Source organism: Octodon degus, unplaced genomic scaffold, assembly GCF_000260255.1.
Source record: "Octodon degus isolate 3935 unplaced genomic scaffold, OctDeg1.0 scaffold00050, whole genome shotgun sequence".
In the NCBI taxonomy this organism is placed as follows: Eukaryota; Metazoa; Chordata; class Mammalia; order Rodentia; family Octodontidae; genus Octodon; species Octodon degus.
The window spans coordinates 594,047-608,291 of NW_004524626.1; the positions used below are offsets into that span (position 1 = coordinate 594,047).

General features: G+C 39.3%; 1 protein-coding gene and 1 pseudogene across 2 annotated transcripts in view; one reads left to right on the forward strand and one right to left on the reverse strand.

Annotated features, from left to right (window-relative positions):
* Sdhaf3 (succinate dehydrogenase complex assembly factor 3) overlaps positions 1 to 14,245 on the reverse strand; it is a 96,622-nt gene that overhangs the window by 36,151 nt on the left and 46,226 nt on the right. The gene's annotated exons all lie outside the window — the stretch shown is intronic.
* On the forward strand, positions 615 to 1,463 carry LOC105742395 (annotated as a pseudogene).

Consider the following 14,245-nt stretch of genomic DNA (forward strand, 5'->3'; position numbering starts at 1 on the left):
TCACATGGCAAGGTAATACTATGATCAGAATTTCACAGAGGAAGAGAGAGAAGATCCTGGCAGCTGCTGGGAGGAAGGGTGACAGCAAGGACAGGGAGCCCAGGCAGCTGGGAGTTCTGTCCCAAGTAACCTGGCATAGTGGAGATAGTGAGAAAGCAGGCACTGGATGTGGGCTGCACTACGCACAGCTATAATACATTAGCAAATGTGTCCATGGTACAGTCAGCTTAGCTTACAGCCACTTGCACAAGTATGGTATCTTGGCTACTCTTCTCTCATTGCTGGGACAAATACCCGACACTCAAAACAAAGAAAGTAAAGGTTTATTTAGCTCAGTCAGTGGACGTTTCAGTCCATACTCAGCTGGCTTCAAGGCAAAATGGCACATGGCAGAGAACAACCTTTCATGGCAGCAGCAAAGAGCAGAGAGCAAAAAGGGAGTGACAGAAGCTCAGGAGCTAGCTAGCCTTTCTCCCCTCCTTCCACTGTAATGCAAATTACCTGCCCTAGAGCAGGTTCAGCATCCACACCTACAATAATCAATCATAACCTCCAGAATCTGCCCCATGACTGCATGAGGCTCTGGGGGGACACCTAGACACAAACCATAACATATGGCCACAAGGATCAGTGTCCTCAAGCATCACAACTACTGCCAGCATGGACCATGTGAGATTCAAGTCTTGCTGTGCCTCTACCCTATGTCTATAGGCATCCAAGAGAGTTTTCACATACCTCCCCTGGAAGCTGTAAGAGATGTCTATGTTGGGCAGGACCTGAAGGAGAGAGAGGTATACACATTGTTGAAAGGCTATCAACTAAGCAACAACCACATCTACTACTTCCTCTACCAAATGCTATGGGGATGCAAATATATTTACACTTGGCCAATGTGCTCCACCAGGACCTAAAGCCTTCCGATCTACTCATCAGCAAGATCTATGACTTAAGAGCTGTGATTTCAGCCTGGCCCAAATTACTGATCCTGTGCACAACCGTGCCAACTTTCTTACCAAAAATGTGACTAGTAGCAGCCCCAGAGATCATGTTTAACTCCAAGGGCTAAAGTCCATGACATCTTATCTGGGGGCTGCATTCTGGCTGAGATGCTCACTAACCTACCCATCTGCTCTGACAAGTGCTACCTGGGCCAACTCAATCATATTCTATGTATCCTGGGCTCTGCATCCCAGGATGACCCTCATGTATCATTAACATAGAGATCCAACACTACTTACTGTCTCTGCCCTCCAAGAACATGGCTTAGACCAAGCTTTTTCCCAAGTCAGATTCCAGTTCTTGACCTGCTGGAACAGATGTTAACCTTCAGCTCCAACAAGTAGGTCACAGAGGAGGTAGTGCCAGCTCACTCCTATAGGGAGCAGTACTAGGTCCCCATGGTTGAGTCACAGGTTGAGGAGCCCTTCATGTCCTACATGGAGCTGGACAATCTACCTAAATAGTGGCTGAAGGGGTTTATCTTCTAGACGACAGCCCACTTTCAGCTGGGGTACCAGAGGTCTCCCAACCAGCACAAATAATTCTGTCCCTGAGGGTCTGGTATTTTATCACCAGTTAAGATGGGTGGTTTCACTTAAGGATCAGGCAGCCCCAAGAAGAGAACACAGTCCTGGATTAGTTATGACAGGCCTTCGCCCATCCATTCTCACAGCAGTGCTCAGGCACTTGCCTACCCATTAGGCCAGCTATATAGAGGGGTCTATGTGGTAGTGGTTATGTGCCAGAAATACGGTTGATTACAGAAGTTACTTACACCTGCCAGCATCAACCTTGGCTGTGTCAGTAATTTACACTAAGACTGATAAGGTGTGCCTGTGCCAAGATTTTGCAGACTTAGACTTAAATCTCCACCAGAAATCAACCCCTCCCTCACAGCCTGAGCCATCGTGCACCCACTTTGGGCTTCATTGGAGGTATGCTTTCTTTTTTCTTTTTTTAATTAATTTTATTGAGAAACAAAAAGCAATGAGACAGTTTCAAAATCGATTAATGGGACAGTTTCAATAATTAATACTTTGCATATTGTTGTCTTTGTAGTGGTTATTCATAGTACAAGATGCAGACATGATATCCTGTCCAAACACTATCAGTACAAATCTTTCTTCTCACTGAATTAAGAAAAAGTAGATGTATATCTATCCTAATTATTTTGTATATACAGATATAAAATGGTCCTTCATTTATATCCCCTTTTTTTTGTTTAGTTTTATCAGAGATGGATATTCCATTGCCATTTAAATATTGTAGGTGTGTGAATTCAGCAAAAAAGGAGAAAAGCTAGGAAATATGAGAGGGGCAAAACCATACATTTATAAGCACAAGATAGTTAAGGCAATGATCCTGAGAATCTTCAGCAGGTTTTTGAAACTAGCAGTTAATTGGTAGGATTCTCACCCTGACTATGTATGCTGATACCTGTGAACTAAGCAACTGCACTGAATATAACAATGTATAATAGTAGGGTCATGCTTGGAAAGCCAGTCATTCTGGTCTTCTAAATATGTACTGCTTGTCATGTTATATCAATTACTGCTATACTGTCTCTCAAGTAAATGTTTGTTTAAAAAAAAGGGGGGGTAGGGCCAGGGAGATGGCTCAGTAAAATAAGTGCTTCCCTGGCAAGCGCAAGGGTCTGAGTTCAATCCCCAGTTCCGCAAAAAAAAAAAAAAAAAAAAAAAGGTTAATAAATGAAAATAAGAGACAAGAAAAAAAATGTCATAGGACTGTCCTGCTATGAGGTATTATTTCTTAATGATTATGCAGGCCCACTACACTGATCCTTGGCCCCACATGTCACAATAGCAGCACATTCTAGGCCATAACAGGGTTCCTTGCTTTTGAAGATCCACGCATATGGTCACTTCTGGGCCCCAGGCGGGCAAACACACACTCAGCCAACTCAAGGGTTAGTCAGATTAGCTCTGGCTCTCAGCAAATGTCTCGTCTAGTCCCTTTTTCATGGCCCAGACCTTCTGGAAGCTCCAAGGAGATGAACAAAGAGACTGTTAGTATTTGGTGTGTCTCTGTTGATACTGTTAGTACTTGGTGTGGCTCTGCTAAGAGTACTTCTGTGGAGAATGGAAATATGGCTCTCCCTGCTTTCTTCTCATGGACCTCGGTGTGCTACACAACTTGGAAAACTGCAGATCATGGCTCTGTTGACTTTCTTACATGTTGAGCCTCTTTTGCGTGGCCTGTCTCTCACGGGTCTTGTCCCATGACTTCGCACCATGCAGGTCATAATCTCAGACCTTCACATATAGCTCAATTGTTGGTGTATGTGGTAAGGGGGGGCCTCTTTCTGGGTAATTGTCCATATGTCTCTCAGCTTAGCCCACTACTACTCTGTATCAAACTAAATACTGTTTCTGGCTGCACAGCCAACAGCTGCCTATTACATGGTAGGTCCACAGTTCAACCTGTACACATTCCAGACACAGTATCAGCAGCTCATATTCCCTGTGCAAAATTTTTTAGGACTCTTCAGGTGTGTCTCAGTTACTTTTGTTACTGGGACAAATATGTGACACTCAAAATTCGAGAAGAAAAGGTTTATTTAGCTCACAGCTACTAGAGGTTTCAGCCCTCAGCTTACTAGCCTGCCCACTGTCACAGAAGTGCTCAGCCACTTAGTCTATCCATTAGTCCAGTTATATATATAGGTTTACAGTGGCTAGATGCCAGCAGCCACTATATGGCAGGGCTATGTGCCAGCAATGACCTTGGTTATCTAAGCAATTTACACCTTCTGACATTGATTATATCAGTTATCTGCCCTGAAACCACCAAGATGTGCCTTCACTGAAATCTTGCTGACTTGGACTTAATCACCACTAGAAATCACATCCCCCCACATTCAGCCCCCATAGTGTAGGCATCATAGGCTTCATTCTTCCCCACATCCAGCCATGTCTCCTGCCTGTGTGCAAACCAGGCCAAGGCCAAGGATGGCTCCTTTCACCTTGCTGAGGCTAGGCAGGCCAGGCCAAGGCTCCCCTCTTCCCTGGAGCTGAGGAGCTCAGGTGCTAGAGCAAATCTTTCTCCACTGTTCTGCCTTCTTCTCCCCTTACCTGGCCCATCTCAAGTAGACCATTTTGGAATGGAAGAGCTTTTGCCATCATAGGACCTACCCAGGGGACTCAAGATTCTCAGTTGGGACTCAGATCAAACCCCATTCCATTTTCTCTGGAAGAACATTCAAAGTCTCAAGGGCTAGTACCACTGAGAAGCTGCTCCTAGGCTGAAAAACCCTCACCCCTCAAACTGCCACATTTAATACCCTCACTGCTTCTATGTGTAGAAGCAGAGTGGAGGGTCAAGGAGAAACCAGGGCCCCTGTCTACTTCCCATGTCTGTATCTAATACACACAGAAATGTATGGAAAGAAAAAGAATGGCATAATCTATGGCTTCCACGGGAAATTTTACTGAATACTAGATATGTCCAGTTAAAGTTAAACTCCTATGTGAACTTAGAGAGCCTCTAGTCCCCCTTATAGTGAATTTCATTGGCATTCAAGGTATGGCTACCTATACAAATTGTACATCTGGTTCTTTTATAGGGCCAGGCCTCTAGATCTATGTATCCAAATTATTTGCTTAAAAACAATAGGCAAAATGCATGGTGGAAGTTTTATAATTATATTATACCAAATTAAAAAACCAAAACAGATAACAGTTTGTAAAACACTCATAACTTTAGTTATCTAACTATTAGTAGTCTTCAAACAAGCAATCATTCAATAATGAAGCCTTAAAGAAATACTACTATTGTTTCTGTACTAGTGACCCCTAATAATTTGACCTAAATTCATTTCATTCATGGGGTCTCCCTTAGTGAAGGAATATTTCATCCTTGTGGCATTATTCTCCTGACAGTCATCAAAGCAGTCTCTCTGGTATACTGTATGTAATTGTTTACCCAATTTACTTTCACATAGTCTGCTAGTAGCTTAATAAACACAACTGATTTTTATACAGCAACTTTGTATCCCACAGGAAACTACTATTTGTACCCCTCCAAGATTTATTTTTATCTGTGGAAGACACAGTGGTCAACCATCAACACTCATAAAACTCTATTGCTCAGTAAATTAAAAAATAAAAGCCCAGCATGGATTAGAGATTCTAACAGTACCACTGTCACTCCATAACCAGGCTGAACCTAAACAATGGAGTTTATTTCTTAATTCTGGTTTGTAAAATAAACTGGAAATTTCCAGCAAGTATAAATTCCTTTAAATGAGCATCTTTGGGTAAAACACTCTTGGCAAAATAAATGAGATTTAATTAGAAATCTGAGGTGCCAAGGCGATAGCTCAGTGGAATAAGTGCTTGCCTGGCAAGTGCAAGGTCCTGAGTTCAATCTCTGATACCACCATCAAAAAAGAAAAAGAAAGAAAGAAAAGAAAAGAAATAAATCTGTCTCAGATATTACCTACTATGACTACTGATTCCACATATAAGTTTATAGCTGCCAAACAAACTTAAACTCCCTTGTTAAAGTGGTTTGAAAAACAGGATTGGCAAACTATTTGCTGGGCCAATAGGAGCAACTGTGTGCACTGGGTAACGGTAACATGACACATTTAGATAAAGACATCTGGTACTGTAGACTCCAATTACAAGAAATCCACAGATTAGTACCTGATTAAAACAAGTACAGTAGGTCCCCTGCTTATGAACACTCAAGTTGTGAACTTTCAGATACTAACAGTCCCCTTGTCACACAGATGTGAACAAACTGTGGAAGAGGCTCGCTCATGTGTCTGCCACACAGTGTGACAGATGTTACTGTGTGCTTACTGTACAATATGGCCGTGTACAGCAGTACAGTGCTCAATAAGAGCCCAGGACGTTAGAAACCAAGAGGAGAAGCACTGAGTTGGAGGGTTTTGTTTTTATTCTTTTATGCTTTACACTGTACATTTGTGTCAAAAGTGTATAATATTCACTTTGTCAGACCTAAAATTTACAAACAAGTCTGCCTTACAAATGTTCTCCAGGAACAGAGCCTATTTGTAAACTGCAGACCTGTTGTAGATTCTTCTTTTCATTCACCGTCTTGGTCACATTTTTCTTTGTGAGGACAAAACACTGGATGGTTCCAACTTAAGGAAGGAGAAGTAAACAGTATTTTGGCGCAGTCTGCAGAGGTTTAGGGCCACAGTCGGCTAGCTCCAAGGCGGGTCAGCATAGCACAGGAGCAGGGCAAAGAGCTGCTCACCACAAGACAGGAAGCAGACAGAAAAGAACGGAGGAGGAGAAACAGAACATTCTGTGTCAGGCCCACAGTGGCCCACCGCTCCTGACCAGGCCCCACCCCCTCACAGCAAGCCAGGAGTGGCACTGTAATCCAATCACCTTCCAAAAGCCCCAGCCTGAGCAAAAGAGGCTTTGGGGAAACATCTCGTTATAAACCATAACACTCACTCTTTGATTTGATTTGGTTTCATTCTAGGGAACTTTAGTTAATAAAAGGCATTTTATTCTTTCAGCACCATGTTCTTGATAGTCACCACTAGTTTTCTTGATGTACTGTATCTGGAACTGTTTTCTTAACTTCCTTTGTGCACACAGTACTTTGTTAGTAGTATACAAAGTATAAAAACACAATTGGTTTTGTACATTGATTCTGTATGTTAGAAATGTCCTAAATGTATAGTTCTAACAGATTTTTGCTGAAATGTTAGGATTTTCTATGTGAAAAGGCCATGTCATCAGCAAAGGAAAATTTACTCCACTCATTTTAATTTGGATGCCTTTTATTTCTTTGTTTTTTTAAAAGACTTTCGCTAGACAGTATATCGAAAAGAGATAGCTAGAGTGGATATCTTGGTCTCAAAGGAAATACTCAGCTTTTCACCATTAGGTACACTGCTATCTCGGGCTTTTCACACATGGCCTTATATTGTGGAGGCAGACTAAGTTACAAACAAGTTCAAGTTGGAGCCCCTGAGTGCACTAAGTCACACAGATTGCATGGAGAGTATGGTAATGAGTGAGTGGGCTGCGTGTTAACTAAAGGATTCTGTAATTCTTACTTTCCTCATTTCCTGGTTTTGTAGAGTCACATGAAGACAACAAGAAAATGCAGACAGGTAGAGTTGCTGTACTCCTAAGGCTTTTGGTCCTACATCCCTTAACAGGTTTCTCCATCCCACTGAGTGTGACTCTGGTTTCCACTGGGTATGTATAAGATACCTTACATACAGGCAACAAGTTTATACTAATGTTCAAATAACAGAGCAACAACATTTTAGGTACACTTTTAAAAAACTGAACATTCAGCTCTAACTAGATTTACCTTAAAATATCTGCATTATTAGTACACATACAAATTGTTAACATCTAAATCCACAGGCTCAAAGAAATGCTTTTGGTGTCTACTTTCAATAAACTGCTTGTAATATGCTATCCTCTTTTTCCAATTAAAAATGTTATTAGCTCAATAAAATTCACTGAGGGAGCAATTAAAACTATGTGATCATGTTCTTCCTTTTCCAATCTAATTAAGGATTGATTTTTAAAAGAAGAATAACTTACAGGTCACTAGAGAAAAAATTTGTAATTCTCAAGAGTTAATGACTTCGTCTATATTTTAAAATACACTTTTAAAACTTTTTTTTGGGGGGGAGGCTAGTAGTAATAAATAAAGCCTCTAATATTCTAATCTTTAAACCAGTAAGGTACACTAAAATTTTTGATAAGTTTCATCTCATTGCCTGTTCTTAGAATGTCTGCAGATTTTAAGATCAGTGCTAAATATGAGATAAGTAAAAGCTGATAGTAAAAGGAGAATGAGAAAAAAAATAGATTGGGATAAGACCACTATGATTACTTGAAGGGTAGGTTATATATAAAGTGCTTTAAATGGGTATTCAAGTTGATTCAGTCCAAGTTACAAAGCTTGATCTTACAATGGCTAGAAAATAAGTTGCATGAGTTTTGGAGAGGGAAGATTTAGGAAACTGAAAGAAAGGAGTAACAGAAAATAAAGGCACAACTAAGTATAAACAAGCATCACTTAGTGACAGAGACAACTCTGAGAAGCATGCCATGAAGTAATCTAACCATCGTGTGACGACCCGCACATGCCATACCCAAAGGGAAACAGTGCTGTATACGTGGTCCTTTGTTGACCAAAAGGTCGTTCTGCAGTGCATCACTACTCAGGTCTTTTTCATTTCCTTTAACATCACTGATTATCTGATAAAAACAAAACAAAAGAAAAATCTAAGCAGAAAAGCATTGTTTTAATTATTCCTTCCTCCAAACCCAAGAAATCATTATGTAACTGTAAAGTAGGGTTTCACATGCTAGACATTTTTTTTTTTAAGAAATGAGCAAAAAAAAAAAAAAAAACCTCTTAGCACACTAGCATGTGAGGTCCTAAATTCCACTCAAGCACCATACACATATGCAGAATGGCAAACTGGAACACAGAGAAAGTAATGTGTCTGTTTATACTAAATTCTACATAGTCTTCCCACTGAATAAAGAAAAAAATTGTATGGTTTCTTTACACACTTTTACTGCGATTATCCAAGCTCAGGCATCGCTAACCCTTCACAATTCTTCCTACAAATTTATTTCTAAGTCCTAGAATTAAGCATTAGTAAATTCAAAGAATATCAAACCCTAATGTGTTTCACTCAAATTTCCAACCGCAAGTAAGGCACTGTATTAGTCAGCGGGGCATCACTGGAACGCAATAACCAACATCCATACCTTCCAAGAGGAAAGGCTAACTTGGCCTACAGTTTCAGGAAATCCAGATCACAATCAGTGAATATCCTAGCTGGAGGGTGGGATAGAACTAAGACATTTACTTTCCGGCAGCTGGGAAGAAGAGCATAAAAACTGTCAAGAGGAACGGCACAGGACCAGGCAGAGATTCCCAGGCCACAGCTCCTCGGCCCACCCAGGCGTAACGAGAAGTGTGCTGCACCAATCACCCAGGATGATTATAAAACAAGTCAAACTGACACCCCACCCTAACTGCCACATTCCACCCCTTGTCTGTTTCATACCTAAAAGCATTGCCTTATACCATACATAATCTCTAAATAAAGAAAACAGCAAATTCACTATACTGCCTGATAAAACAACTACCCATATACAACCAGAAAGTCAATAATGCATTCTCTAACCATACATTTTCATACAACCATATATTTCCAGCATTTTTTAAGTCTCTTCTAAGAATCAAGGCAAACTCTTAGCAGTGAAACTTTGTAAAAACAAAAATCAAGTTACCTACTCCCAAGGTACAATAGCACAGGGCAAACATTCCCACTCTAGAGGGATACAAAAGTGGGCCAAAGAAAATGTCACAACCTTTAACTTCTTATCTGTCATCTGGGGCACACAGCATTAAGGCATTAAGACATGAGCTCTACAAAGTGTGGGCAGACCCACCCTTATGGCTTCTCTCTTTGCCTGCAGTTCTCCTTAGCAGATATCCCACATTCTGGCATCTCCAACATCTAGAGCCTCCACTGCACCTTTGACTTCATTCCCACAGATAATACCCTGCTGCTTCAGGACCCCTTATCTGGCTTCCCAGATTTCCCTTTGAAATCTGGGTAGAAGACTCCCTCATGCCACAGCTCTTGCATTCTGCACACGGATACAACCAACATCACATGGGTGCTGCCAAGATCTGCCATTAGCTCAAGCAGCAGTCAGACACCCCTGAACCATTACTGCAGCGGCCACTGAGTGTCTAAATGACTGAAAACGATGAAATTAACCTGAGGAAACCAATTCTTTAGGAGGTCTTCTTGAACAAAGTATCAGGGACTCTTCTCAAATGTAAATTTAACTTTTGTACCCCTGAGCCTCTGATGGATGGGGTCATGCTGATTCCCGAGACAATCTCAAGGCATCTTTTCTTCTTCTCCCTGTATGATGTCCTTGGTTTCATTTTAAAGTTACTCATATCTTCAGTAGTCATGCCTCCCAACATTACGCACAGATCATCCTAAAGCAAATTTTTCAAATTCTCTACTCTGTCTTTTGCCCTTGATTTTCACTATGACTCTGGCCAAAAGTGGCCGGAAATACCCATGCCAAAGCCTAAATGCTGTGCTTTCTTGAAATTTCATCTGCCAGAACAATTACTTTACATCCATTAATCTGTCTTCTACAAAGTTTTACAACACGGGCAAATGAGATAATTTTTTCCAACAGTACAACACATAGGGTCTATTGTTCACACACCAGTGGATTACTTGTCCTGAAATAAGTTCAGAGTCTAGTATTTACTATCAACAGTAGCATTTTGGTCTTATCACTCTGCAGGGAATTAGCTGTGAGGCTCTGCTTACAGCATTCTAGGGCTTCTCTAACCCAATTCTCCAAAATTTTCCAAACTCCTACAAACACATTCCAAAGACTTCTAATTCAAATGGGCAGAAGCAGTCACAGCAAAGAGTACATTTTTCCAGTACCAATTTTCTATTTTAGCTCTTCATCACTGGAATGCAATGCAGGTGATGCATAGTTTAAAGAAGAGAGGTCTGATTTAGTTCTCAGTTGGTTGGATGGCTCTGAGGAAGAAATACTCTGGTGAAAGGGTATGGCAGAGCAAAGTTGCTTAGTTCAGGAGAGCCAGGAAGCACTGCAGGAGAAGAGTGTCGAGAGGAAAGTCGAACATAGGCCCGACTGTTACATCCTCATGACTGATCTAGACACACCTACAAGCATGCTCCACCAACTTCCCAGGTAATCCGAATCCAATCAAGTTGACATTCCATCCTAATCACCACATGCATCTACGTTTAGATTCTTTTTCATTTTTATTTTTTTTTTTGTTTTTTTCTTTAAGAATTATTTATTTATTTATTTATTCATTCATTCATTTTGTGTGTGTGGCCAGCTCAGCCCACCAGGGGGCGAGGCCGGCTGGCATGTGGTGCTGGGGGATTGAACCACGGTCCCTGTGCCCTGCTTAGCTTAGCTTGTTCTAAGTAGGTGCTCCAGACCACCGAGCCATCTCACCAGCCCTCTTTTTCATTTTTAACAAACCTTGTCATCACTTTTCTTTCCTCAATGTTATCTAAATAAATGTATTCTAAAACAAAAATTCTAAGACCAAAGGTCAACAAAACAAAAAGGTAGAACAGGAACCTCCAGAGGTTATTGCTCCAAAAAGCAGCAAATGAACTAGCCAGAACAGCCAGAGTATACTTTCTCAGAATTCTCTAAACTAAAGGTCAAGCAATGGCCATGACTCATCCACATGGCTGATACTGACAAAGGATCTACAAACTGCAGTACAGGGTTTCAGGGTAAATCCTGAGGGGATTTGACTGACCTTGGCAGAGACAAAAGTTACATTTTTAATTATATAGGTCTTGCTTTATCTTGGTCTTAACAATCCAGCAGAAAAGTATAAAAGTGAGGTATACAAAGTAAGGCCACATTAATATGCTGAAGTGTAAAAGACTCAAGTCAACAACTTCTGACATTGCCAGTCCTATGGATAACCCACTACTATTATGGACTACTGCACTATATTGGATTATTTTGGCGAATTCACATACCTACAATATTTAAATGGCAATGAAATACCCATCTCTGACAAAACTAAACAAAAAGGGGTATATAAATGAAAGACCATTTTGTAGTGATACACACACACAAAAAAAAAAAATAAGACAGATATACAGCTACTTTCTCTTAATTCATTGAGAAGAAAGATTTGTACTAATAATGTTTGGACAGGATATCATGTCTGCATCTTGTACTGTAACTACTACGAAGACAACAATATGCAGTGTATTAATTATTGTAAATGTCCTACTAACCTGTTTTGAAATTGTCTCATTCTCATTGCTATTTGTTTCTCCATAGAATTAATTTTAAAAAACTAATGGAAAGCTTTCAGAAATCAGATAAATACTTAATCAAGAGAAATGAACTGAATCTTGGTAAAGAAGTTTCATGGAATTCCAGCTCACCCTGACCTCTTTCCATGCTCCTCAGATAGGCAGCGACCCTAAAGACATCGGCCCACATTCCAGACACAAGCACCAGGACCAGAAAGAGTACACTTTATTTTCAAAGGGGGTTGCTACAACTATTTGAAAGGGATTCTCTTTATGTTGCTTTAGTTGAACTGTCCCAGTAATGAGGAGAACACCCAGGTCAAATTCATAAAAAAAAAAAAAAAAAAAAACACAAGGCAATGCTAGTCACAAATAAAAGGCTAACCAAACACCTTAGGGTAAAAGTCAGATGAGTAAGAGTTTTTGTACAGTAACTTTTGAAAAGCATTCACATACTTCTGGAAATATAAAGGGGCACATACACAGCTACATGTCTAAAGTGCTGAAGGAATTTAGATTCCATTGTCACAGCTTAAAGGGATTCCTTCCAGGACTGCTGCACGAACAGGAACATCTACAGCATACTCTTTATTAAAGAGTATACCATATTTGTTCATAGTAAGCCATTAAGACTTGAGGATTATTTGGTACAGAAGATGGCACTAGTTACATGAATAATACAAACCAAGAACCTAACGAATCTAAAAGACATGCCTCCTCTGCTGCCGGCAAACAATAAAGAACTGTTTAAAGAAAAATGACTGACTTCTTTATATATGTTCTATTCAATCAGATCTTATCAGTATACTGGCTTATGTTGCTGAATTATTACAGTTACAAAAACTTTTTAAAAAGAAAACTACAAAATTAAGACTTTATTTCACAGGTCTGTATTAGTCAATGATTTACGACATGGCACTACATGTTGACCACCAAGCCCAACCGAATCTTAAATTTTTTCTATAGTATTTCATACTATGAAGTATTATAAATGAAACTATATGCATTCAAATTTGTTTGTTACAATCCATTTATTTTTTAAGGTGAGTTTCACTTAAATCAAAGAATTTTAGCATTATCATGTGGGAACGGTCACCATGGAAAGAATAACGATGGACAAATTTTAAGCTAAAAATGAATAAAAGATCCAGCAATACAAATATATTCAAATTACATGTAAATGGATGCACTTATTCTTCTGAATGGCAAAGGGTCAGAAGAGGAATATATGACACGAGAACAGCGCTAAGGAATAAAAGAAGATAACTTAAAACAGTGGAAAAATTAAAGAAACAAATAGAAAAAGGCAATTTTTATAGACTTAACTGAATGGCCAAAGGCCTAACCCTGCATTCCTTTTGAATATATACTTTCAAGCAATAATAAAGGTTTCATAAAGTGATCTCAAGCATACATCACAAAAACTGAACTTAGGAAGTGACATCTCAATTTCTCATTTTATAAGTGAGACATAAAATACTAACTTCCGTGAACATGCTGTCACATTCCACCCTATAAAAGACCATATATTTCTCCATCCCCTGGCAACACCAAAGGCTGCTTACTACATTATGCAACACGCTACTCCTATTTTCTGAATGCTAGAAAAAGTTCATAAATACTAAAAATAGTACTAAATTAGAATATATTATAGCCTAAAAGCATAATGTACATGTTTACCTCATAAATTTTATAGAAACCCACATCCAATAACAAAATAAAAACTAGAACAAAATTCTCATTACTATCACATAGCTAGAGTAGTAACACTCATGGTAAGGAGATTGTTCAAGTACTGCCATTAACTGTAACCAATTACCATTAGGAGTCCACCAAAATGACCAGAGATACATCCTTCACTTTACAGCAACTTGGAGAAAGCTATCAATCAAATTTCCAAAAGATTAAGTAAAACTGAAGAACAAAGTTATAAAAAATAAAACATTTTACAGTTAAAAATATCTTTGGAAGTAAGCTAACTAGCCCTAAATAAACTGTAAAATGTGTTTCTTTAATTCAATCCTTACTACGTTTTCCCAATAATAAAGCTCATCTACTCATTTCAGACAAGTACTCATAAACATGAGAAAACTAAAAACTAAGTTGAGATGAAATGGAGGTTAAAAAAAAAGTGAGTGCATTCACATTCTATATTCGTGGCGAACATAAATATTAGCTTCCTAAAAGTACCTTCTCATTTACCTAAACTTCAAAAGATACTTTTAATACAAGTAATCTAACAATGGCTAGATTTCTATAATTATTCTCAGGTTAGAATGTAAGAAACAGCATACATCCTTTATTAAAAAAGAGAGGGGAACTATCCTGATAAGGATACTATGCACAAAGGAACAGTAACTTGAAGTTTGAAATAAACATTAAAAAAAAAAA